The 24390-nt window shown below is 38.5% G+C and overlaps 1 protein-coding gene across 5 annotated transcripts in view; it reads right to left on the bottom strand.

Annotated features, from left to right (window-relative positions):
• The window catches only part of SLC6A14 (solute carrier family 6 member 14), a 434305-nt gene that overhangs the window by 380540 nt on the left and 29375 nt on the right, over positions 1–24390 (bottom strand). For all 5 annotated transcript variants that reach the window (XM_044937355.1, XM_044937352.1, XM_044937354.1 and 2 more), the window contains one exon: positions 19512–19622. The gene's annotated coding sequence lies outside the window, so the exon portion shown is untranslated. The remainder of the gene's footprint in view (positions 1–19511; positions 19623–24390) is intronic.

The raw sequence follows: 24390 nt of genomic DNA, 5'->3' as shown, positions 1-24390 counted from the left end.
TTCTTGCCAATGAATAGCCTAATTCGGACCTCTCCTTTTCTTTTCAAGGAATGGGTAAGGAGGTAGACTCTGCTCCTTTCCTGCCTGTTCTAAGGCTGGTGTGCACTGTCCAGTTATGCTATAAGCCCTGCCCAGAGTGAGAATGTGGTATCTGTCTAGGGAGGGACATTTACCATTGTTATGTAGCCAGAAATAATAAAAAGGTTCTGGACTATTCCTCTTGCAACACAGGTGAATCTCATTGGCCCACAGTAGGCACAAGCCACCTGTCACACATTGACAAAAATCCACTTGAGTGACTCAACCCTTCAAAATGTTCTAGCTTATCATTTCTGCATTATCTTGGGTGTGGCTTGCCTTTCTACAACTATTTATGTTAAAAAAAAATTAGGCATCCTGCTGCCAAAATTGTCATATCTATTATTTTCCATAAGCCACATGAACATTTTTGCCAGTACTTTTGAAAGCCAGTACGTTCATCTACCTGACTCCTCATTACAATCTTTCATTAGCCCAAACTGTGATATTCTTTTACTCTAAGTTAATATCCGTAAGATTTCAAAAGTTGCATCTGAGCAAAAATTCCCTGTTGACATATCTTCATATTAATATTTTAAATGCTCTATTTAAATAAATCAAATTAACCACTCTAGTAACCATGAAATCTCTCTTTTTGGCATTTTCAAATCTCTGTTCCAAAACTTTTGATTTAGTCCCTATTCAGATATTATAAATCCCCATGAATCTTCAAAATTCTCAAATATCACCAGTCTCTTCACAAAGCCAATTAATTATATTGAAGCCATAGGGAAACATTTTTTTACAAATATCTGTAAATATTCTCTCAAATGTTCCTGAATATAGTTAGATATAGATAGATAATTCAAGCTGAAATATGCAGCCCATTAAAGCTTAATGCTTTCCATGTTAAATTTAGGCCATGACCAAATCACCAAACTTACTAATTGGATTTTCTGTCGTTTGATCAAACTAGAGAGTTCAAATCTTAAAGCTAACTAAATTGTCAGAATTCATTTCCTTTTTAGCAATTTGATTGATGTGAGAAATTTAAATCTGAACAGAGAGTTCTGAAAATCCCCCATTTAATGTTTTCCCATCTAATAAAAATCACATGTCTCTTTCTTCAGGCAGAAGTAATGAAAGTGGCATTCCAAGTCATCTGATCCCCAAATTTACCTAAGCAGAGATATGTGCTTTTTCAAAGCTCCAGTTACTAGAACTGGCTGGACTGTGTCAGTGGAAAGAAGACATAGGAGAGGAACTGTCCTGAGCTATTATTTCATGTCAACCACTGGGTCTGGCTCAGGACTTGATCAGCACCCTGCTGCCTTTCTAACTAGCAATTTAAGATGAATAGGAGGAGACTTCCCTGGCTGGTGAGTGGTTAGGGTTCGTCACTCTCATTACCAAGGGCCTGGGTTCGAACCCTGGTTGGGGAACTAACATCCCACAGGCTACATGGTGTGGAAAATAAATAAATAAACAAACTAAAATACATCTTAGAAAAAGATGAGTAGGAAGGCATCCCTATAGCCATGGCTTCCATTCTACCTGCTGCTGTTGACAGATTATTTATTATTGCCTTCATCTGGCATGTCCGGCATTAGGGTTGAGACCTGACAAACTATTTCCTGAATGCAGATGACCAACTTCAGTTAAGTGTGACAAATATTTTATAAATTATATATTTCTTTCAAGAATCACTATGGAAACATTGTGTAATTGAGATGTTAGACTGAGCGATTAAGCATTTTCTGAGGGTGAAAGAGGTAAGAGTAGTGGGATTCAACTACTTAGATGATTCTCAGGGCTAGGGTAGGATAGGGAAGTCTAATAATACAGTAAGTCCCCTACATATGAACTGTCAAGTTTTGAACTTTCAAAGATGCGAACATGCATTTGCATGTCCAATCATGTAAGTTAGTTCACGTGTCTGGCATACATTGTCACATGCTTGCATCCTCTACATGTGGTTGTGCTTTTGTGTACTTTACTGTATACTACTGTATAGAGTACAGTAGTACAGTATCCTTATTTCAAGCCCAGGATGTCCAGAAAGAAGTAAGAATAAGAGCAGCAGTGATGTAGCTGGTACAGTACTATCTAGACATCACTGAATGATTTTTTCAAGTGGGTAGATGGAATCGAATCCAGCAATGAACCAGAACCTGTGCCATTGATGTCAGACATGAGTGAAACTTCAGCTTGCTCTGCAACTCCAATTGCTGATGATCTTTCAGCTCCACCATCTCCCACCTACTCTCCCTCTTCATTCTTTGTGCCTGTTCACTCAGTGGCAGCCCCCATATGCCAGGTGTTTTACTGTACTACTGTTCTTTTCAGGCTTCCCTGATAGTTCAGTTGGTAAAGAATCTGCCTGCAATGCAGGAGACCCTGGTTCAATTCCTGGGTTGGGAAACGCTGGAGAAGGGATAGGCTACCCACTCCAGTATTCCTGGGCTTCCCTTGTGGCTCAGCTGGTAAAGAATCTGCCTGCAATGTGGGAGACCTGGGTTTGATCCCTGAGTTTGGAAGACCCCCTGGAGAAGGGAAAGGGTAATACCCACTCCAGTATTCTGGCCTGGAGAATTCCATGGGGTCAAAAAGAGTCTGACATGACTGAGCAACTTTCACTTTCACTGTACTTTTCAAGATACTGAACTGTAAGGTTTAAAATGTTTTATTAAAAAAAAAATATTACTGTGAAAATAAACCACCCCCCACCCCTATAATTTTATTTTGACAATAAGATGCTTTGTTGGGTAAAGAAACTTAAACTATTGTAAAACTATCAATGAGTAATTTAGTAACTCTTTATAAATGTTGGTTGGGCTTCCCTCGTGGCTCAGTCAGCAAAGAATCCGCCTGCAATGCAGAAGACATGGGTTCAATTACTGGTCCACGAAGATCTCCTGGAGAAGGAAATGGCAACCCACTCCAGTATTCTTGCATGGTGAATCCCTTGGACAGAGGAGCCTGGGGGGCTACAGTCCATGGGGTCGCAAAGAGTTGGACATGACTTAGAGACTAAGCAACAACAGTAAATGTTGGTTCCCAAGACTCAGTTATAGCACAAACATCTGCAGGAGTATATGTATAAATGGACCCAGGATTCCCATACATATAAATGGACCCAGAGCTAAAGGTATATAATTTAACCCTGGGTTGATTTTGGGGCTGCTAAACACTAGTGCTTGAATAACTGCATAAATCATGAGTCAAATGAGGCATTTCTCTCTAGTCAATTATTAAAACAAAAAATTCAAGAGAGGCCTTGAGAGCATATGCTGGCCTCATACTATCCCAGAAAGGATGGCTAGAACCACCCTGAGAAGAGTACAGCCAGAGCAAAGAAAAGTGGGGCAAGGCCCTGGACATAGCCACCAATTGTAGGGCAGGATATAATACTCCCAGGAAAAAACAAAAAGGGCATGGTAGTCTTAGAGGCTCTGAGTTTGGGGCAAATCAAACTCTGTTCCTTTCTGCACTCCCCCTTCTCAAGCACATCCCGATTAGATTGACCAGTTAAACATCAAGGCCAATCCAAGGGAAAAGCGATATCTCCATCTGAACCCTATATAAATATGGAGATGGCACGAATGACTAGTAGGCTCACAAATTTTGGAGGAGGCTTACAAATCTGCATCTATCACAAGCACTCCCAAATGATCCAGATGCAGGGGGTCCCCAGGCCATGCTTTAAGAAGCACTGCCTCAGAGAATAATAAAATAATAATAATCATAGAATCCTAGAAATAGAAGGTCCCCAGAGACTCCCAAATCACTTCCAACAGTCAGAGTAAGACAAAAAAAAAAAAAAAAAAAGATGCGGGCCACCCTTGGGAGGCAGTAAACAGCCTATTACTGAAGGTGTTCCAGCAGAAACTCAATAACTACTTAGCAAGAAAATTGTAATGGGATTTCACATATCACATAGGGAAGTTAGGCTGTGTGATCTTTAGGAAAATTTCATGTCTGAGATTATATTATTTCTAGCTCTGGGAAAAGTCAGAAATCCCATTCTCAGAAGCAGAAATAATACTATCTCCCAACCTATCAGATTATGGGGGTGATTATTTTTTTAAAAAATTTAAACTAAAATTATCCCAAATGTTCTGAAAAATATTCTGAAAAACTGTGTACTGAGAGTCTAGACAAAAGAGGTTGCTTGGTCTAATTTAAAGGAGCAATAGAAAAAAAGTTTCTATGGATGAGGACATCTGACCTATACCTGACAAGTTTTAGTGCTTGATACTAGTCATCACCTGCTTTCATCATGTGGCAGAGGTTAGAAAACAGAATGGGAATGAGATAGACAATAAGTAGGAATAAGAGCAGGGAGAAATAACACCAGCCCACAAGTAAATCACTGATGAAGAAAATACTCCATATACAATATCTGTTTGAGAAGGGGCTGAAGGGGCTGTAGCACAACACTCACATTTAATAATTCAAGCCATGTGTGTATATTCTAACTCAGGGCAAGATTCCTGGGGGCCACAGTAATTGCAATAGTTTTAAGCCCTTCCTAGTATTCAAGAGTAGAGGAAAAGTGTAAAGAGGTTGGAAACTAGCATTTATGGAGCACTTTCTATATTCTGGGACTTCTTTGACATATCCATACAACAGCCCTGTAGAATAGATAGCATGTTTATGCCTTTTGTACACATGAGAAAACTGTTTGAGACACAACAATTACTAAACGGCAGGATTTGAACCCATGACTCTCTGACTCTAAAATCCATGCTTCAACCACCACCTCAGTGTCTCTTACATTTAATGTGCACATTAAAATCACCTGAGGAGCTTTTTAAACCTGCCACTGCCCAGACCTCACTCCTAGAGACTCTGATTCAATTGTCTATCTAAGAAGAGACAGGACATGGGCATCAATATATTTTTCTTAACATACATAGAGAAAATGCATAAAACAAATGTACAGCTGTATGAATCAGTGGTCCATTTCCTTTTTTTTTTTTTTTTTGCTATGTAGTAGTTTAGATGTATGTATGTACCACAAGACTTTATTTCTTTTTGGTGGGTTACTCATTGTTCCCCAACCAGGGAAAGCACAGAGCCCTAACCACTGGACCACCAAGGAATTTCCTCACAATACTTTATACCACTCACTGGTTGATGTAGAGTTTGGGGCAAATAAGAATAAAGCTACTAAGAACATTCTCATACGTGCCTTTTAATGAACATAGGCCCGTATTGCTAGGCTTGAAACCATCCAGCAAAGCAATAGCGCCCTCAAGAGGATAAAAACTGATCTTGGGGAGGCAAAAGAAACCTTAAGATGTTAAAAGTGGTTGGTGGCCCTCTATAAGGGCCCAATACATAATAAACCAATATAGACTATGTCTGGAGTATCATGTTGGGGTGGGTATGATAAGGACAAAGGATTTAAAACGATTCTTGGGGTATAACGAAAAATAGGTTTGGAAACATTGTTTTATATTTAAGAGTGAAATTGCATTGTATGTATATGTTCAATTTTATATATACTATCAAAGAATTTTCCAAAATGGTTATATTTTTAAAGCACCAGATGAGATTCTAATGTATACCCAGGCGTGGCCTCGACTATACCTATTTGTCACTGCCTGTTCTGAATAAGGAAAGAACAAGAAAAAAGCATTCTCCAAAAGTGAAGTGATTGTTATTCAACAATATTTTTAACGTGCTATATTGACAAGACTATTTTTAAGTCTTGAGATACAGAGAAGGGAATCAAGTATTGTCTTAAAAAAAAAAACAAAACTGCTCATTCCCCTACCAGCTAACATCACATCCACTTCCATACAAGCCCATCCTTTGGTACCCTCCCTCTGATGGTAGAAACAAGGCAAGACTTCCCTGTGGGTCCGGTGGTTAAGACTTTACCATTCAATGCAGGGAGTGCGGGTTCGATCTCTGCAGGAAGCTAAGATCCCGCATGCCTCCCAGCCAAAAAACAAAAATAACATAAAACAGCAATATTGTAAAAAATTCAATAAAGCTTTTAAAATAGTCCACATCAAAAAAAGAAAGAAAGAAATCTTTTTAAAAAACAAACAAGGAAGGCTTCTGAAACTCTGCCTTCCCAGCTGGGCTTATTTTTATCACCTGAAGTTGGGCCTTTCCTCCAGCATCTGCCCCATTCCATATATTTCAGGTTCCAGCCTCACCTAAGCATAAATTTTCTGTGTCCCAAGGTGTCTTATGGGTAAAGGGCCAAGGCTCCCTTGTACTTCCTGAGTCTCAGACCAATTTTGTATGTGAAATTCTGTTTCCTTAACTGAATTGTAATTTATACTCTTAATTTGAAGGTCATGAATGTTTCTTTTGGACCTTCCTATGTTCTTTATTTTCTAGACATGGCAACACCTAGACAATCAAATAATATCCTCTAATAAAGAAAAATCATTTCATAATTATAAACTATTTAAAAAAGACTCAGTCTTTGCTTTCCCACTGCGTTTTAGATTACTAAACTTCGACAGATATTGAACTAAAATATTTCAAACTGAAGCATTTGGGTGGTAGTAACTGTATGGAATGGCACCCCACTCAGTACTCTTGCCTGGAAAATCCCATGGATGGAGGAGCCTGGTAGGCTGCAGTCCATGGGGTCGCTAAGAGTCAGGCACGACTGAAGTGACTTCACTTTCACTTTTCACTTTCATGCATTGGAGAAGGAAATGGCAACCCACTCCAGTATTCTTGCCTGGAGAATCCCAGGAACTGGGGAGCCCGTTGGGCTGCCGTCTATGGGGTCGCACAGAGTCGGACACGACTGAAGCGACTTAGCAGCAGCAGCAGCAGCAACTGTATGGATGTGAAAGTCGGACTGTGAATAAAGCTGAGCACCTAAGAATTGATGCTTTTGAACTGTGGTGTTGGAGAAGACTCTTGAGAGTCCCTTGGATGGCAAGGAGATCCAACCAGTCCATTCTGAAGGAGATCAGCCCTGGGTGTTCTTTGGAAAGGCTGATGTTAAAGCTGAAACTCCGATACTTTGGCCACCTCATGCGAAGAATTGACTCATTGGAAAAGACTCTGATGCTGGGAGGGATTGGGGGCAGGAAGAGAAGGGGATGACAGAGGATGAAATGGCTGGATGGCATCACCAACTCGATGGACATGAATTTGGGTGAACTCTGGGAGTTGGTGATGGACAGGGAGGCCTGGCGTGCTGCAATTCATGGGGTCGCAAAGGGTCAGACACGACTGAGCGACTGAACTGAACTGAACTGAACTGAATTGGAAAAAAGCAACTTTCTTTCACCATTGGCTGCCTCACTAAATCCAAGCTCCTACAGCAATAACTGTGTGTGTGTGTGTGTGTGTGTTATATGAGGAGAAAGGGGCCTCTGTAGCTCAGGAAGCCAGAAAGCACTATCATTGCTACTACAAGTTGAGCAGGACTCTAGTCATTAGCTCTGGTGACTAATGAACATATGAAGGAATGTAAACTTTGTTAGTTTCCATTAGGTCCTCAGGCACAGATTAATCCTCTCAAGTGTATCTAGACTTTCAGAGCCTCTGGACCAAGTAGAAAGATCAAGATTTCCTGGAAAGAAAATATTAGGAAGGATGGAAAAACCAGGTCCACTTTGAAAAGTTCCATTTTTTTCAATTGAGTAAAAGTGAAGCATGATCTCCCTCTAGTGACCTAAAGGAGAAAAGCCACCAGACTATTTCGAGTTCCTTTATTTTTTTCCTTTTCAACAACTTAAGTGTAAAAATGTTCATACATATCCTTAGCAAACTAAACACATACACACAGCATATATATATGTATCTCTTTTGTTTATGACTAGACTACAAGACTGGAGCAAAATTAGAACATAGACAAATTATGGATGCTGTGGATACCACCTACATATGCACTAATTGCTTACTGCTGTATAATATAGCCAGCCTTAAAAAATATTAAAACCTTGGGAACTTGACAATTCAGTGTTTGGTAAAATGGTGTCTGAAAGAAGAGGAAATCTGACTTTCTAGCTATTGGACTAAATGAATTTAGTTTTTATGAAATGCCTGGAATCAGATTATACTACAGAGTTTCTTTTTGTTTCCAATAAATGCTTTCTATTGGACAGTCTTTTCCTCTCCATGTTGTTTTAAAAGTTAAGATTTTTGAAATGTTCTGTGGTATTTGCCATTAACTTAAGAATCATGCACATGTCTATTTTTCTTCTTTAACGGTATTAACACCTGTATGTGTGTGTGTGTATGTTTGTTCAGTCATGTCTGACTCTTTGAGACTTCATGGACTGTAGCCTGCCAGGCTCCTCTGTCCATGAGATTTTCCAGGCAACAATACTGGAGTGGGTTACCATTTCCTAGTCCAGGGGATCTTCCCGACCCAGGGATCAAACCCAAGTCTCCTGCCTGTGTCTCCTGCATTGGCAGGCAGATTCTTTACCACTTAAGCCACCTGGGAAGCCCATTAACTATAACTTATCCCAAATAAAATGAGAAATTCAGGATGCTGTCAAATTAATTTTGTCACATCTCATCTCCATTATGTTACCATTGTCTATAATTTTAGTTATAGGCTATGATGAATATACATTTTTCCTTCTCTAGTACTTGAATTATGCTTATTTTATTTTTAAGACATAAATAAACCTAGCAAAGAAATTTGATCATATTAGCGTGCTATATTTCTAGATCTATCATTTGAATTTTTTTTCTATTCTCATTTAAAGACTTTTTTTGATTAAGTTTCCAATATGGATTCTTATGTAGCAGACCCTGTAAGGCCTAGTATCCCAAAGAATATTTTTAACATTCCTTCACATTTGAATAACAGTTTAGGTACGTAAAAATTCTAGGCTCGAAGTTCTGTTCCTGAATATTAAACAATGATAGCTCCATTGCCTTCTTGCATCCAGAATACTATTGAAAAGTTGGATAGCAATCTAACTTTAATTCCTTTATTGTTGATCTATTTTTTTCTTTATGAATCATTTTTAGGATTGTTGGCTTTTTTTAACTAACACAATTTATGTTTTTAGAGCAGTTTTAGTTTTACCTAAAACTTGAGTGGGAATTACAGAATTCTCATCTACCTCAATACACCCCATCTACACACATACATTCAGGTACCCCATTATTAATGTTTTGTAACAGTGTGGTTCATTCGTTATAACTGGTGAAGCAATATTGAAGCATTAAAATTCATAGTTTACATTATTGTTCACTCTCTTATTGTACATTCTCCCGATTTTGACAAATGTATATTATTGCTTTTGTTTTCCTTGTCTGAGGCTGCTGCTGCTAAGTCGCATCAGTCATGTCCGACTCTGTACAATCCCATAGACAGCAGCTCACCAGGCTCCTCTGTCCCTGGGATTCTCCAGGCAAGAATACTGGAGTGGGTTGGCATTTCCTTCTCCAATTTGTCTGAGGAGACATATGCAAAAAAATGTTATCAAAACCTATGTCAAAGAGTTTACTGCCTGTGTTTCTTCTAGAAGTTTTATGGTTTCTGGTCTTATATTCAAGCCTTTAATCCATTTTGAATATATATTTGTGCATGGTATGAGAGAATAATCCAACTTGATTATTTTGTATGTAGCTATCCAATTTTCCCAACACCATTTACTGAAGAGGCCATCTTTTCTTCATTGTATATTCTTGCCTTTGTCACAGATTAATTTCCATATAAGTGTGGGTTAATTTTTTAGATCTCTCTTCTGTTCCATTAGTTTATATTTGCTTTTGTGCCAGTACCATATAGTTTTGATTACTATAGCTTGTAGTATAGTTTGAAATAGGAAGTGTGATACCTCCAGCTTTGCTCTTTCTCAAGATTGTTTTGGCTATTTGGGGTCTTTTATGTTTCCATATAAATTTTAGAATTATTTGAGTTCTGTGAAAAATTGGTATTTTAATAGAGACTGCATTGAATCTGTTGATTGCCTTGGGTAGTACAGTAATTTTAACAATATTGATTCTTCCAATCATGAACAAGGTATATTTTTCCATCTTCAATTTCTTTCATCAGTGTCTTATAGGCTTCCAAGTACAGATCTTTTACTTCCTTCATTAGATTTATTCAAAGGTATTTAATTCTTCTTCACATGATTTTAAATAGGATTGTTTTAATTTCACTTCCTGATAGTTCATTGTTAGTACATAGAAATGCAACAAATTTCTGTATATTGATTTTTTATCCTGCAACATTACTTAATTTATTGACATATTCTATGTAGTACATGATATGTAAAGTGTCATGCAACACGCCTCTTGTTCTTTCCAATTTGGATTCCTTTTACTTCTTTTCCTTGTCTAATAGCTGTGACTAGGACTTCTGGGTGTTGAAGTGTTTATTAGTCATGTCTGACTCTCTGTGACCCCATGGAATGTAGCCCACCAGGCTCCTCTGTCCACGGAATTCTCCAAGCAAGAATACGGAAGTGGGTTGCTATTTCCTTCTCCAGGGGGTGTCTTCCCAACCCAGGGATTGAACCTGGGTCTTCCACATTGCAGTCAGACTCTACTGATTGAGCTACCAGAGAAGCAAAACTTTACCAAAAAATTAACAAATATTCCAGATATAGTAAAGCAGAGTTAGGCTAAGAAAGAGCCACCAGATAGGGTCATTTGGAGTTCATTGTTGAGTTTTCACATAACCTTTCAGTAGAATGGTAGAAACAGACCAGTTCAAGCAACAAATGCCTATTGAGGATCCACTATTTTAAGATACTGTCTTCACATTCTGACTATTCTTTTCAAACATAAGCTGTAAAGACTTTAGGTATATATGAAAGTTTTACTCAAAGAGAATGCAAGTGGGAATATAACATTGATAGGTCTTGAAATGATGGTAGTCAAGATTACAGAAGACTACAAAAAGCCTTTTGGATCTTTAAAAATAATTGAAAATTTTCTTCATGAAAGGAAATGTGGTTCTAATGGTTAATTTTATGTGTCTACATGACTGAGCAACAGGGCACCCAGATATTTGGTCAAACATTATTCTGGGTGTTTCTGTGAGGGTGTTATTGGATGAATGAGATTAACATTTGAATTGGTAGACTGAGTGAAACTGATTGTGCTCCCTAATGTGGGTGGGCCTAATCCAATCAGTTGAAGGTCTGATTACAACAAAAATACTGATCCTCCAATAAGAAAATTCTTCCTCTCTAACTGCCTTTGAACTGGGACATCATCTTTTTTCAGGCATTAGAACTTGAACTGAAACACTGGCTCTTCCTGGGTCTCAAGAGTGTTGGTCTTCCAACTATAAACCATTGGCTTCATTGTTCTCATCCCTTTGAATTCAGACTAGAACTATGGCAAAGGCTTTCCTGAGTCTCCAGCTTGCCATCTCACCCTGCAGATCTTAGGACTTGCCTGCCATGATAATCATGTGAGCCAATTCATATATATATAGATATACATACATCCTATTGATTCTGTTTCTCTGAAGAACTAAGAATAACACAAAAGTGGGCCTAAGTTTTCAAATTAAAATGAAAATTTTCTATAAAAAACAGTTTTGCTTGTATAATATGTCCTGTCACAAAATATTTAGGCAACTTAAAAAAAAAAGAAAACTAATGCTTAAGTCTTTCCACACATGGAAATACTCTGTCTTGGGGAAATCAGATTTGTAAAGTTATTTAAACTAAAATGTTAATATACCAGAAAGTCTGTTACTGGTCACATATTCCTTCCATTTAACAGATAATTTTGTACCACATCTTGATATGACACAATATACATATAGTTTCATTCGGTTCAGTTCAGTTCAGTTGCTCAGTTGTGTCCGACTCTTTGTGACCTATGGACTGCAGCATGCCAGGCTTTCCTGTTCATCACCAACTCCCAGAGCTTCCTCAAACTCATGTCCATTGAGTCGGTGATGCCATCCAACCATCTCATCCTCTGCCGTCCCCTTCTCCTCCTGCCTTCAATCTTTACCAGCATCAGGGTCTTTTCCAATGAGTCAGTTCTTCGCAACAGGTGGACAAAGTATTGAACTTTCAGCTTCAGCATCAGTCCTTCCAATGAATACTCAGGACTGATTTCCTTTAGGATTGACTGGTTGGATCTCCTTGCAGTCCAAGGGACTCTCAAGAGTCTTCTCCAACACCACAGTTCAAAAGCATCAATTCTTCGGTGCTCAGCTTTCTTTATAGTACAACTCTCACATCCATACATGACTACTGGAAAAACCATAGCTTTGACTAAATGGACCTTTGTTGGCAAAGTAATGTCTCTGCTTTTTAATATGCTGTCTAGGTTTGTCATAACTTTTCTTCCAAGGAGCAAGCGTCTTTCAGTTAGATTCAATTTGCTGGAATTCTGTTCCAAGTTTTTTTTTTTAATCTATTCTTCTTTTTTTGGCATCTTGGTAGTTTCATAAATATAATTTTATTTATTTATTGGCTCTGCTGGATCTTCACTGCAGTGTGGGCTTTTTTCTAGTTGCAGCAAGGCGGGGCTACTCTCTAATTGCAGTGCACAGGTTTCTCATTGTTGTGGCATCTTATGCTACAGAGCACAGGCTCTAGGGCACATGGGCTTCAGTAGTTGTAGCACGTGGACTCGGTAGTTACAGCTCCCAGGCCCTAGAGAACAGGCTCAATAGTTATGGTGCATGGGCTTAGCTGCTCTGTGGCATGTGGGATCTTCCCAGATCAGGGATCGAATGCATGTCTCCTGCATTGGCAGGTGGATTCTCTACCACTGAATCATGAGGGAAGCCCTGGCATCTTGTTTTCAGCTTAGGTTAGGTTCTTCATTTGTCTGGAATAATCATCACCATAAACACACACTTCATAACATAATTTTCTGAAAGTATTAAACAATATTACATATGAACTAAATAGAACATTCTTTTCTTCTTTAATTCCTAGCCCCTCACTCAAGATTATTTTCATGACAATTTAAAACCCCTATGTGAAGATGGGGCTAATGCTGGTGGTGGTAGTGGTAGTAATGAAGAAACATACCCTAACTCAAGACAGACAAAACCATTTTTAACCCCTGGAAAAGAAAAATTATAAATCTTTTTGTAAGTGGATGGGCCATATTTTTCTTCAAGTATCATGGACATTTTTATTGTTTGCTGTTGAAAATTAGATCTCAATAATTTATACTGTTTTTTTAATGTTGTATACCACATATTTAAGTTTAATAAGTTAGAAAATGAAGGCTAAAGATAAGCCATCAGTTCAACTACTTAAATATATTTCACCTTAAAAAGAGATCACACTTCCAGAACATTCAAATTGATACGCATTGATACAAATTATAATCTTTCTACTTTGTTCTTAATTTTGTAGCATTCTAAAAGATATACACCACAAAATCAGACAGTAGAATGATATTTGCCATAACAGCATTCTCCTTGAGATGGCATACTAAAACACTTGTGTAAAATGTTATGAGATGGAATGTGAGAGGTACAGTGCTAAGCCAGAGAGATCAGCTAAATGGTCAACATTCTTTTGCAATGTCCTCCCAAAGCTCCTATCTCATTCAAGCCTCTAAAGAAGTCTAAACAAGCCTGCATACTTAGCATGGCCACTTCTTAAGTTCAGCTAAAGAAGGACCGTATTCATCTTATTTCATTTTTGTTGCTATGTCACCTCAAGTCACTTTAGAAGGCTGGATGCATATCATAACAATTCTACTTGTGTTTCTAAAAATGATGGACCTTGTCTAGAATTGTCTTTAGTTTATGTAGAACAAAAATTACCTTAACTGTTAGTAAATATTCATTCTTAGAGTATATTTGAACTTTAGAAATTATAAAAGGCATTCAGATTCAAGTCTCAAGAGAGAGTTGGTGAGCAATACAGGGTCAAACCTGAAATACTAAATACTTAATAATTGTTTTATCCATTCATACTTGAATTCTTGGAAAATGTGCCACAGTGGATGATCCAAATCTTTTCTAGTTTCATTAAATTTCAAACCTTCCCCAGAGCTTTCATGATCAATGATCTGATTTCCTAGTCCACTGGGAAGATGTCAGCTTGTTCAACTTCACTTCAGTTGAGTCCAGCTCTCTGTGAACCTATGGACCATAGTCAGGCACCTCTGCCCATGGGATTCCCCAGGCAAGAATACCAGAGTGGGTTGCTGTGCTCTCCTCCAGGGAATCTTTCCAACCCAGGGATCAAACCTGCGTCTCTTAGGTTTACCTGCACTGGCAGGCAGGTTCTTTACTACAAGCGCCACCCTGTTCAACTTTACTACTATTAATGTCATGATTTCTCTGAATCCACATTCCCAGCTCCCCTCCTGAAATTAGCTTCTCCCCTGGGCCTCTTGAGCATAGTGCCTACACAAGCACACTGTCCACAATTTTCTAATGTAAACGTTTCATTGCTACCTTTGCAGAGAAGCACACAATCATTCTGCTTGCAATTTAAAACTAACCACACATAGAATCACACAAGCCTAAAATATGTAAGTGGGAAGAGGTCTTCTTAGAAGTCCACTAATCTTGTCCTCCACATTTAATGATGAAGAAGCTAAGATCTAAGGAGTGTGACTTACTTAAAGCCAAGTCAATTAGTAACATTGCTAAGATCAGATCTTACTGCTTATCACTCTGTAACTATTACTATTGCTACTTCTTTTGCTTTTTACTGCTTCTTTAAATGATTCAGAAAAATAAAAGGATACAAATAGTCTCTGGGAGAACATAGATGGTTTCACTCTAAATATTGGTGAAAAGAATAAAGCATCAAACACTGTAATAATTTTGTTATTATTTTTAAGTGCTCCTTTCCCCAAAATATATCCTTACAGAAAGCTTTGACAGACATAGTCACAATTTGCTCCAGTCTTTGGTCAAATTAATGTGTTACTTAAAATAAGAACAATAGATACATAAAGGTCTATTAATCTGAAAGCTTGCATTTTTTATCACCAATAAAACTGACAGCTTCATGCAAACATATGATGCTCAAGTTGTTAGAATTTATTCTCATGACAGAAAAATCAAAGACATTTCTTTAGAAACCCTTAAGTAACTTTTGTGGGGCTCTGTAATGTCTTAAGTGATAGAGGAAAAGTGATAATTTAATCTCCATGAAAAGTAAAATTTGAAGAAATAGCAAGATGAAAGCACTTTAGTCAGACAGATGAAAGCTAGAGTTTTTGGCTTCTGCTTCAATCCCTTTCCCGTCCACCAACAGGAAAGAAATACTATATTAAAGATTCATAGTATGTAGAAAGAAAAGGCATGACACTTTCAGTAGGATCTAGTATAACTGTAGCTATGCTTTCATGAAACAAGTAAAAGACAATCTAGGTATTTACAAAGCTGGCAAATGCTCAAAAGCATTTGTGTAAGACATTAACATTTAAAAGAAAAGACAACCTCAAATTTCATCAAGCCTTATGAATTAGGAATATCATTTTGAAATGTGCAGTAGAAAATCCGAAGAAGCTGAATGAGCTCACTCTAAGAAGAGGGTGTGGGGGGACTTGGCTTTCATTGCTATCAAGAAGACCACAGAACATAGAACTAGACAGCCATCTTGCAGATCTCGAAGGATCTACCCACTGTAAGCAAGTGAAAGCTGAAGGAATGCAATAGGGATGTATTGAGGTTGATTGCTTCTAATCATATCCTTTCGACAACCTACTTTTATTTCATTTCATTATTACTTCAATATGGCTAGTGTTTGTCTTTTATAAGTATTGAAGGTGAAGAGGAAGGTATATAGATTACAGTAAGTTTAAGTTACAGGGAAAAGAAATTTCAGAGGTTATGTTTTGCTTCCAGAAGTATAAAGTACTGCATAACTGAAACAATATTTAAAAGGTCTTGCAAAAGAGAAAGGAGAAGAGGTGTGATAAAATTTAGACTATTTTAATCTAACATTTAATAATTCTTATCATTTTTTAAAATGTTTATTTCCTTCAAATTTTGACTTGTCCACACAAGAATTCATTAAAATTAAACAAAAGTGATTAGAAATTATAGCATTAAATCCTACCCCTTAGGTGGCTGCCACCATCCTATAATTATTCTATGCAGGGTATCATTTGTTTTACTGTGGTAAAGTATATTGATGGGAGTTTAGGACATGATATCCTAAAATACAATACACCGACAATATTGAATATTTTAAGTTGAAGAGGTTTGAGAAAAGGTAGAAACAAAATGGCCTCTTTGACCACCTCTCTGACATGCTTTTCTCCCCTTAAACAGGTAATAAAACTTTTTTGTGACAGGTACCCTTCTTATATTTAGAGGAAGCGTTAGTCACTCAGTTGTGTCTGACTCTCTGTGACCCCATGGACTGTAGACTCCTCTGTCCGGGAGGAATTCTCCAGGCAAGAATACTGGAGTGGGTAGACAATCCCTTCTCCAGAGGATCTTCCCAAACCATGGATCGAACCTGGGTCTCCTGAATTGCAGGTGGATTCTTTACCATCTGAGCCACCAGGGAAACCCATACCTGAAGGAAAGGAGCATCTTTATCCCAATTAGAAGGGACACCAAGAAGAATCCAAACAAAGAACCCTTGTTCTTGATGAAACAACCCCCATTTACTAGAGTTACCTCATTTTCCTTAACCTATCATATTCCTCCATGATTTTCCATTCTTTCTCACACCTAGCATAAACTACGCAAATCTAACCATATCCTCAGGTCTTCATTTTCTTATGAAGACTCCCATCTCACATAAACCTTCTGCCAAATAAATCTGCATGCTTTTCTCCTGTCCATCTATCTTTATCAGTTTCATTTTCAGACCTAGCCAGGGACCTTAAGAAGGTTGAAAAAAAAAAACTTTTTTGTTTTCCTACAATACATAACATAAAATTGACTGTTTTGTAGATGATCATGTTATGTCTATTGCCATTAAAGAGAAATTGGCCTATTCCACACACAAATCATAAGCCACCACATACTCTTTCCTTAGCCAACTTGTTGAGCTCAACTTTAGGCTTGTTGAGGACCATAAGCAAGCATACATAAATATATTTTAAGCACATTTTTACCATTTTTAAATGATTAAGTATTTTTCAACTTTTATGAATACAAAATTCTATAAAATTTCTTTTAAGATTTGTTATGGGTAGAAATATGCCAGGGACTCCAAATTTACTAGGATTAACATTCAAAATATCTAAAATGAAAGCATTGATAGGAGAATATATCATAACACTCATTAATATGAGAATCCTACAAAAGATTTTACTTGAGTAATATTTGATCTGGGGCGTAAAGTATCAAAAACATAAGAAAGAAATTTCGTAGACATATTCAAATAAACCAGGATCAAGTTTTTTCCCAACATATGTAATTTTCATAATAATAAAGTATCCCTAGTTCAGCATGAAACAAAGAACTAGAGAACCTCTCTGTAGGAAAATTTAGTTCTCTTTACATTTATACCAAGGGAAGCAAAAAGTTTTTGGGGTGTTTAGATGTGTTTATTATTCTTAGGGTGGCAGTCACATCTCAGGTGAAACATGTCAATAGTTATCAAATTGTACAATTCAAACAGGACACTTTATCTTCTGTCAATTATACTCCTACTAATAAAGCCCAAAAGGAACAAATCTGTGTGTCCAGGGCAAAGTAACCAAGAAGGAAAGAGGTTGAGTAATCAGGGCAAAGAGTAGCCAAATCTTGTTCATTGCTGGCCATGCTTGATAAATGTTCTCATTCTCATTTCAGTGAGAAATTATTGGAGAGTTCCAGGCATGGGTCGGATATGACTTGAATCATGGAAGCCACTAAAATGACAGATGTGTGAAACTGGAAAAGACAGTGACCTCCCTAAGTCCAGGTGCTCTTAAGAGAGGGCCATAGGTCCTTAAACTTCCTAAAGTAGCTGCTAATTGTATACATATGTACGGATACACATTTTTAAAAATTAATTTCCATACTATTCATCAGCTTCTCAAAAAGGAATTTGACAACAAAACATAGGAATTTTTCATTTACTTACTCATAAATTAGGTGAAGATATCGAAACCTGGAGAAGTAAAAGGATTTGTTCAAAACTGAGGTCACAGGTTGATAAGGTCATAAGGGGTTCATGAAGCTGACCACCTTCTCTCTCCTCCCATCATCTCTCCCTGCCCCAACTGCTGATTCACAGAACACAGATGTCATATAAAGCTAGGATACAGCATATGAAGTCAAAGTCTTCTGAATGCTCACCCTCACCCACATCAACAGGAGAGTGTGCCAATGATATGGTCCATAAGAGGTGACAGGCCAGTACAACTACTGGAAAACAGTCCCTTATGACTCCCCCATTAAACTAGTATAACTTTCTAAATCACCTGTGTGTGTATTACTATTAGAATCACAAACAGTACATCACAAATAATAACCTATTCCTCTTTCAATAATACTGAGCATGCCCTAAGCTATAAACCAGAAGAATAATACAGAACAGGCATTTGACAATTCTAGTTTCTTCCTATAGGAAAAGGAAAAGTGAAGTTGCTCAGTCGTGTTTGACTCTTTGCGACCCCATTGACTGTAGCCTACCAGGCTCCTCCATCCATGGAATTTTCCAGGCAAGAGTACTGGAGTGGGTTGCCATTTCCTTCTCCAGGGGATCTTCCCAACCCAGGGATCGAACCCGGGTCTCCCGCACTGCAGGCAGACGTTTTTCTGTCTGAGCCACCAGGGAAGCCCTGTTTCTTCCTATAAGGAAACAACAAATGAATTTTTGTGGTATCCATCCTAACAGATTTCAATAATGTATAAACAATGCTTCTTAACTAGGAGGCACTACAGAAAAGTACATTTTACATGGGAAATTTCACATCATCCTTCAGCGATTCCAACATAGAATGACAGGTTCTTTCTTCAGCAACCCAGGGAACAAACAGTTTAACCTCACATTTCTTACTAGCTCTAGTATTTGTGAAACTATCAGGTTATTTTGATAGCTTTAAAAGGTCTCAGGTTACTGAAATAACCCTGCCTTTGTTCAGTCTAAGCATTAAGAATGCACCACCATGGAACCAGTATAAATTGGATTAAAAGACTTCAGAAAGTCATCTTTGGAAAAAGCATAGGAATAAAACAAAAGGTACACCTGGGAGTTCGCTTCCATACCTATCAGATGTGTGAAATTGGCTACAGTAAAATAATGGCCTTTTCTGGGCTTTGAGTTTAAACTGAGTTCAAGGGTGTTGGAACTTACAAATAGGCTGATATTTGAACTACACAGGTAGAAAGAACTCTTCTGATCATTACAATGAACAATTATAGCGACTAAGTATACATGAATACCCCTGGAGAAGGAAAAGGCAACCCACTCCAGTATTCTTGCCTGGAGAATCCCATGGACAGGGGAGCCTGGTGGGCTACAGTCCATGGGGGTCACAAAGAGTCAGACACGACTAAAGTAACTTAGCACATACATGAACACACTACTAACCAGACACTAACAGAGGAAATTTGGTTAGAGACTTACCTTGAGAGGAGCCTACTGTACAGAAGGGGGAAACAGGATCAAAGCACAACTGAGGCCTGTATTACATACCTATCAGAAGTGTGAAGTCAGTGTCCGCTCTTCGTCTGTGCTTGCACTCTGGGTCCAAACCAAGGCAATGTATGAGCTGTTGATCAAGCCCTTTGATTTTCTTAACTGCACCTGAAAAGAAAGAAAATACTGTTGAATACCTTTGCAACAGATACAAATTAATTTCCCTGAGTAGGAATTCAGCAAGAAAAACATAAGAAACAAAACAAAAACACACCAGTATTCTAGTTCCATTAAAAAAAAATCCAACAGGAAACTACTTACCCTTAGGAGAAATAAGCCTAAATGTACAGATGGTCTGGACTTAACACTACAAACCCATTGTGATATAACCCACTGTGACCATTTAGTCACTCCATAGACTAATTTTCTGGGATTGAGGTTTGTGGTCATACTGATGAACCTTTCTGCTTACCTAAACTATTGGCCCTGAGGTTCCTGAAATGAATAACCTGTTAGTCCTGCATCCACAGATACACAAACATTTTCCTGCTTATAACTTATTGATTCCCATGAGGGATGAGTGTCCTCGCACAAGGGACAAATGACTGGGGTTTGTGCAGCACTCTCAGTCACTTAGCTAGAAACAAGTTACAAAACTGGAAGAAGTCACTTAAGTAAGATGCTCTGTAGAGACCAATCTCTATACCTGTTTCAAAAGGATCCATATTACAGGAGTATACACTTTGTATGCATGGCTAGAACCTGGATTCATTTAAAGTGGCAAAGGTCTTCAACCATACCCTAATTATGTGAATCATCAAGGAAATTCAGGCCCTAACCCTGTCCAATAACAAACTGACAGAATAAATAACAGCTCCTCTTGCTTCAAAACTGGAGGGTAAATGACTATTTGTATTCATAACTATCTAAATGATCTAACAGCATAACTTCATAAGCGGCACACAGGATATGATCCTCACAGGATGATGCCCCGGATTTCCACAGGGACATCCCCACACCACCTGGTCACTTCCTCAGGCCTTTATGTCCCCTTCTCAGGAAGGCCCTGGCCAGACAACCTACCTGCAAGTGCAGGTCCCTCCCCTCCTCATGCCCAATTCCCCTTCTCTGCTTTTCTGTGGTGACAGCAGATGTCATTATCTATCAGAACACACCTGTATCTCATTGAGCTTACTTTTCAGTATCCCCCACTAGAATGTGAGCCCCATGCAAAGAGGGATTTATGTCTCTTTTGTGCCTGTATTTCCAGCATGAGGAAGAGTAGCTGGCCCATAGTAGGTGCTCAGCATATGATGAAGGTTACCTTTGGCCACCAGCCCTTAAAGTTCATGGCATTCTCAGAGCTGATCCTGTTAAATGTACAGTATGTATCCTCCAGAACTTCTTCTCCATATTTACATTCTCACACAGGGATCATTAGAAATAGATACTCTACACTATAATTAAGCAGTTGAATAATTCTACACTATTTAAAAATCATGTGTTTCCAGTCCTAACTGGAGATACAGCCAACTACATCTTGGTAATGAAACCAGAATCAACTCTTTCAGGTTGGTATTTTCACCCATATTACTCAATAGCATACTCAAAACACAATGACTTATCAGTTTTGTTTGCATAGTTGCTTTTGGATAGTTTTAGCTCTTTATCATGAATCATTTCAAACAAAGAATATATGAATTCTATATGTCAGTCAAGCAGTTTTAACAATCAACATTTTGTCAAGTTTTTTTTTTTTCCCCCAGCATATTCCAAAGCATATTCCAGGTATTTTATTATACCATGTCTAAACCTAAAGAAGTTATTTCCTCCACATGTGGTGGTGGTGGCTTAGTCACTAAGTTGTGTCCGACTCTTATGACTCCACAGACTGTAGCCTGCCAGTCTCCTCTCTCCATGGGATTCTCTAGACAAGAATACTGGAGTGGGTTGCCATTTCCTTTTCCAGGTTATGTTCCCAACCCAGGAATCAAACCAGGGTCTCCTGCATTACAGGCATATTCTTTACCAACTACGAGGGAAGCCCTTCCTCCACATACTCTACTGTAACATAAATTACAACAAATAGGACTTTAAAATATATAACCAAAATACTATTACTACATCTAAGAAAAATTACAATTATTCCCTAATGCAACTATCCATGTCCAATATAGATATTTGACCTAAATATCTCTCTTAAATTTGATTTGTTCTTAGGATCTGAACAGGTAACTTACATAGCACTAACTGAAATAGGACTTAGTCTTCTTTTCACCAATACAGCCCCTGCTCCTCTTTTTTTGCTATCCTTTTGATGAAAAGACTGAATTATTTGTCCTGTAGAATTACTCACATTCTGTATTTATATGCATCCTGTCCTGAACAGGTTCCATTAGAAACAGAACATCCTGTAGTAAGATCTATGAACTTGGTTAAATTCAGGGTCAGTTATTTTAGCAAGAACATTTTAGATGTGATGATTCGTACCCCTATTGTATCATATCTGAACACCCACGTTGTATCCCACACTGTGATGTAAAATTGATCACTGGGTTGTAGTATTCTAACCTTAATTCACCCACATTATAAAATTTCCCATCGATCTTTTACTGAAATTTTATTAAATGTACACATTGATTTACTATTTAAATTTTTGATATGCTCTTCACATACCATACGGACTTCCCTGGTGGCTCAGATGGTAAAGCGTCTGCCTACAATGTGGGAGGCCTGGGTTCAATCCCTGGGTCGGTAAGATCCCCTGGAGAAGGAAATGGCAACCCATCCCAGTATTCTTGCCTGGAAAATCCCATAGACAGAAGAGCCTGGTAGGCTACAGTCTACGGGGTCGCTAGGAGTCAGACACGACTGAGCGACTTCACTTTCACTTTCACATACAGTATAATTCACAATATTAAAATGTACTGGTTACTGATTTTTAGTATTTTCAGAAAATTGTGGATCCATGACCACAATAAATTTTAGGACATTTTCAACATCCCCCAAAGAAAGTCTATGGGTGGGTGGGTTAGTCGCTTAGTCGTGTCCGACTCTTTGCGACCCTAGGAACTGTAGCCCATCAGGCTCCTCTATCCGTGGGATTCTCCAGGCAAGAATACTGGAGTGGATTGCCAGTCGCTTCTCCAGAGGATATTCCCGACCCAGAGATAGAACCCAGGTCTCCTGCATTGCAGGCAGATTCTTTACCATCTGAGCCACAGGGAAGATCTTGGCCAGGGTGAAAGTGAAAGTGAAGTCACTCAGTCGTGTCCGACTCTTTGCAACCTCATGGACTGTAGCCTACCAGGCTCCTCCGTCCATGGGATTTTCCAGGCAAGAATACTGGAGTGGGTTGCCATTTCCTTCTCCAAAGAAAGTCTATACTTATTATCAATGACGGCCTATTCTCCTGATGGGACTGATAACCCACCAAATGGTACAAAGATTAAGTTCAAAGTGAAAACATCTGAGCTACAAGAGAGGCAGTGAAGTGAAGTGAAAGTTGCTCAGTTGTATCTGACTCTTTCTGACCCCATGGACTATATAGTCCATGGAATCCTCTAAGCCAGAATGGAATGGGTAGCCTTTCCCTTCTCCAACCCAGGGATTTAACCAGGTCTCCCACATTGCAGGCAGATTCTTTACCAGCTGAGCCACAAGGGAAGCCCAAGAATACTGGAATGAGTAGACTATCCCTTCTCCAGAAGATCTTCCCAACCCAGAAATCGAACCGGGGTCTCCTGCATTACATTCAGATTCTTTACCAACTGAGCTATCAGGAAGCCCTTGAGAGAGGCAGAAATAAGTCATTTCTGAACTTGCCTTATCTGACTAAAGCTGAACTTTGTAAGAGACAGCTGCTACAACCCCACCCACATTACCAGGAGGTGGGAGTAGGGGGTGGGGATGTTTGTCTCTAATCAGGGAGGCCTGAACTTGGATATTGGTTTAGTGGTTTAATTGCTAAGTCCTGTCTGACTCTTTGTGACCCCATGGATTGTAGCCTGCCAGGCTCCTCTATCCATGGGATTCTCCAGGCAAGAATCTGGAGTGTGTTGCCATCTCCTTCTCCAAGGGATCTTCCTGACACAGGGATCAGACTCAGGTTTCTTGCATTGAAGGTGGAGTCTTTACTGGCTGAGCCACCAGGGAACATTTCAAGATTGCATAAATAAGCCTCATCAGATGCTTCCATCCTTTGAAGTTCTAATCCACCAAACCCCTTGAAAAGTTGGTATATAAACCCCTATCTCTAGCCCATTAGGGAGCCTCTTCACTTGAAAGTTCCTACATAGTTAATAAATGTTTCTCCTATTAATTTACTGTTAATTAATTTTCAGGCCCCAAGCCAGTTGAGTCTAAGATGGTAGAGAAAATGTTTTCTTCCCAACAGTCCCTCTCACAAGCCCCTGAAAACCACAAGTTGATTTTTTAATTTCTGTAGATGTGTCTGTTCTGGATATTTTAAGTGAATGAGATCTTACAAAATGTGTTCTTTGCTGTCTAGCTTTTTTCATCTATCATTCATATTTCACTATGTATCACTACTTCATTTCAAATTATAGCTAAATAAAAATCCACGGTAGGGGTATATAGCACATTTTGCATAAAAATTCAACAGTCAGTGGACATGTGGGTTGTTTCCATTTTGGCTTTGTGAATAATGCAACCATAAACATTCACGTACAAGTTTCTGTTTGAACGTTTGTTTTAAATTCTCAGGATATATATCTAGGAGTGAAATTGCTGTTGATGTGGTCACTCTAGGTTGAAATTTTTGTGGAAGAACCAAACTACTTTCTATAGTGTACCCACCATTTTACATTCTCATATGGCGGCATATGAGGGTTTCAATTTCTGCATATCCTTATTTCACTAATTTTCATCTTTAAAATTAGAGCTGCCCTGGATATAAAATTAACACACAGAAATC

This window comes from Bubalus bubalis, chromosome X, assembly GCF_019923935.1.
Source record: "Bubalus bubalis isolate 160015118507 breed Murrah chromosome X, NDDB_SH_1, whole genome shotgun sequence".
Taxonomy (NCBI): domain Eukaryota; kingdom Metazoa; phylum Chordata; class Mammalia; order Artiodactyla; family Bovidae; genus Bubalus; species Bubalus bubalis.
The sequence above is the reverse complement of the archived record's forward strand: the minus strand, read 5'-3'. Positions and strand labels throughout refer to the sequence as shown.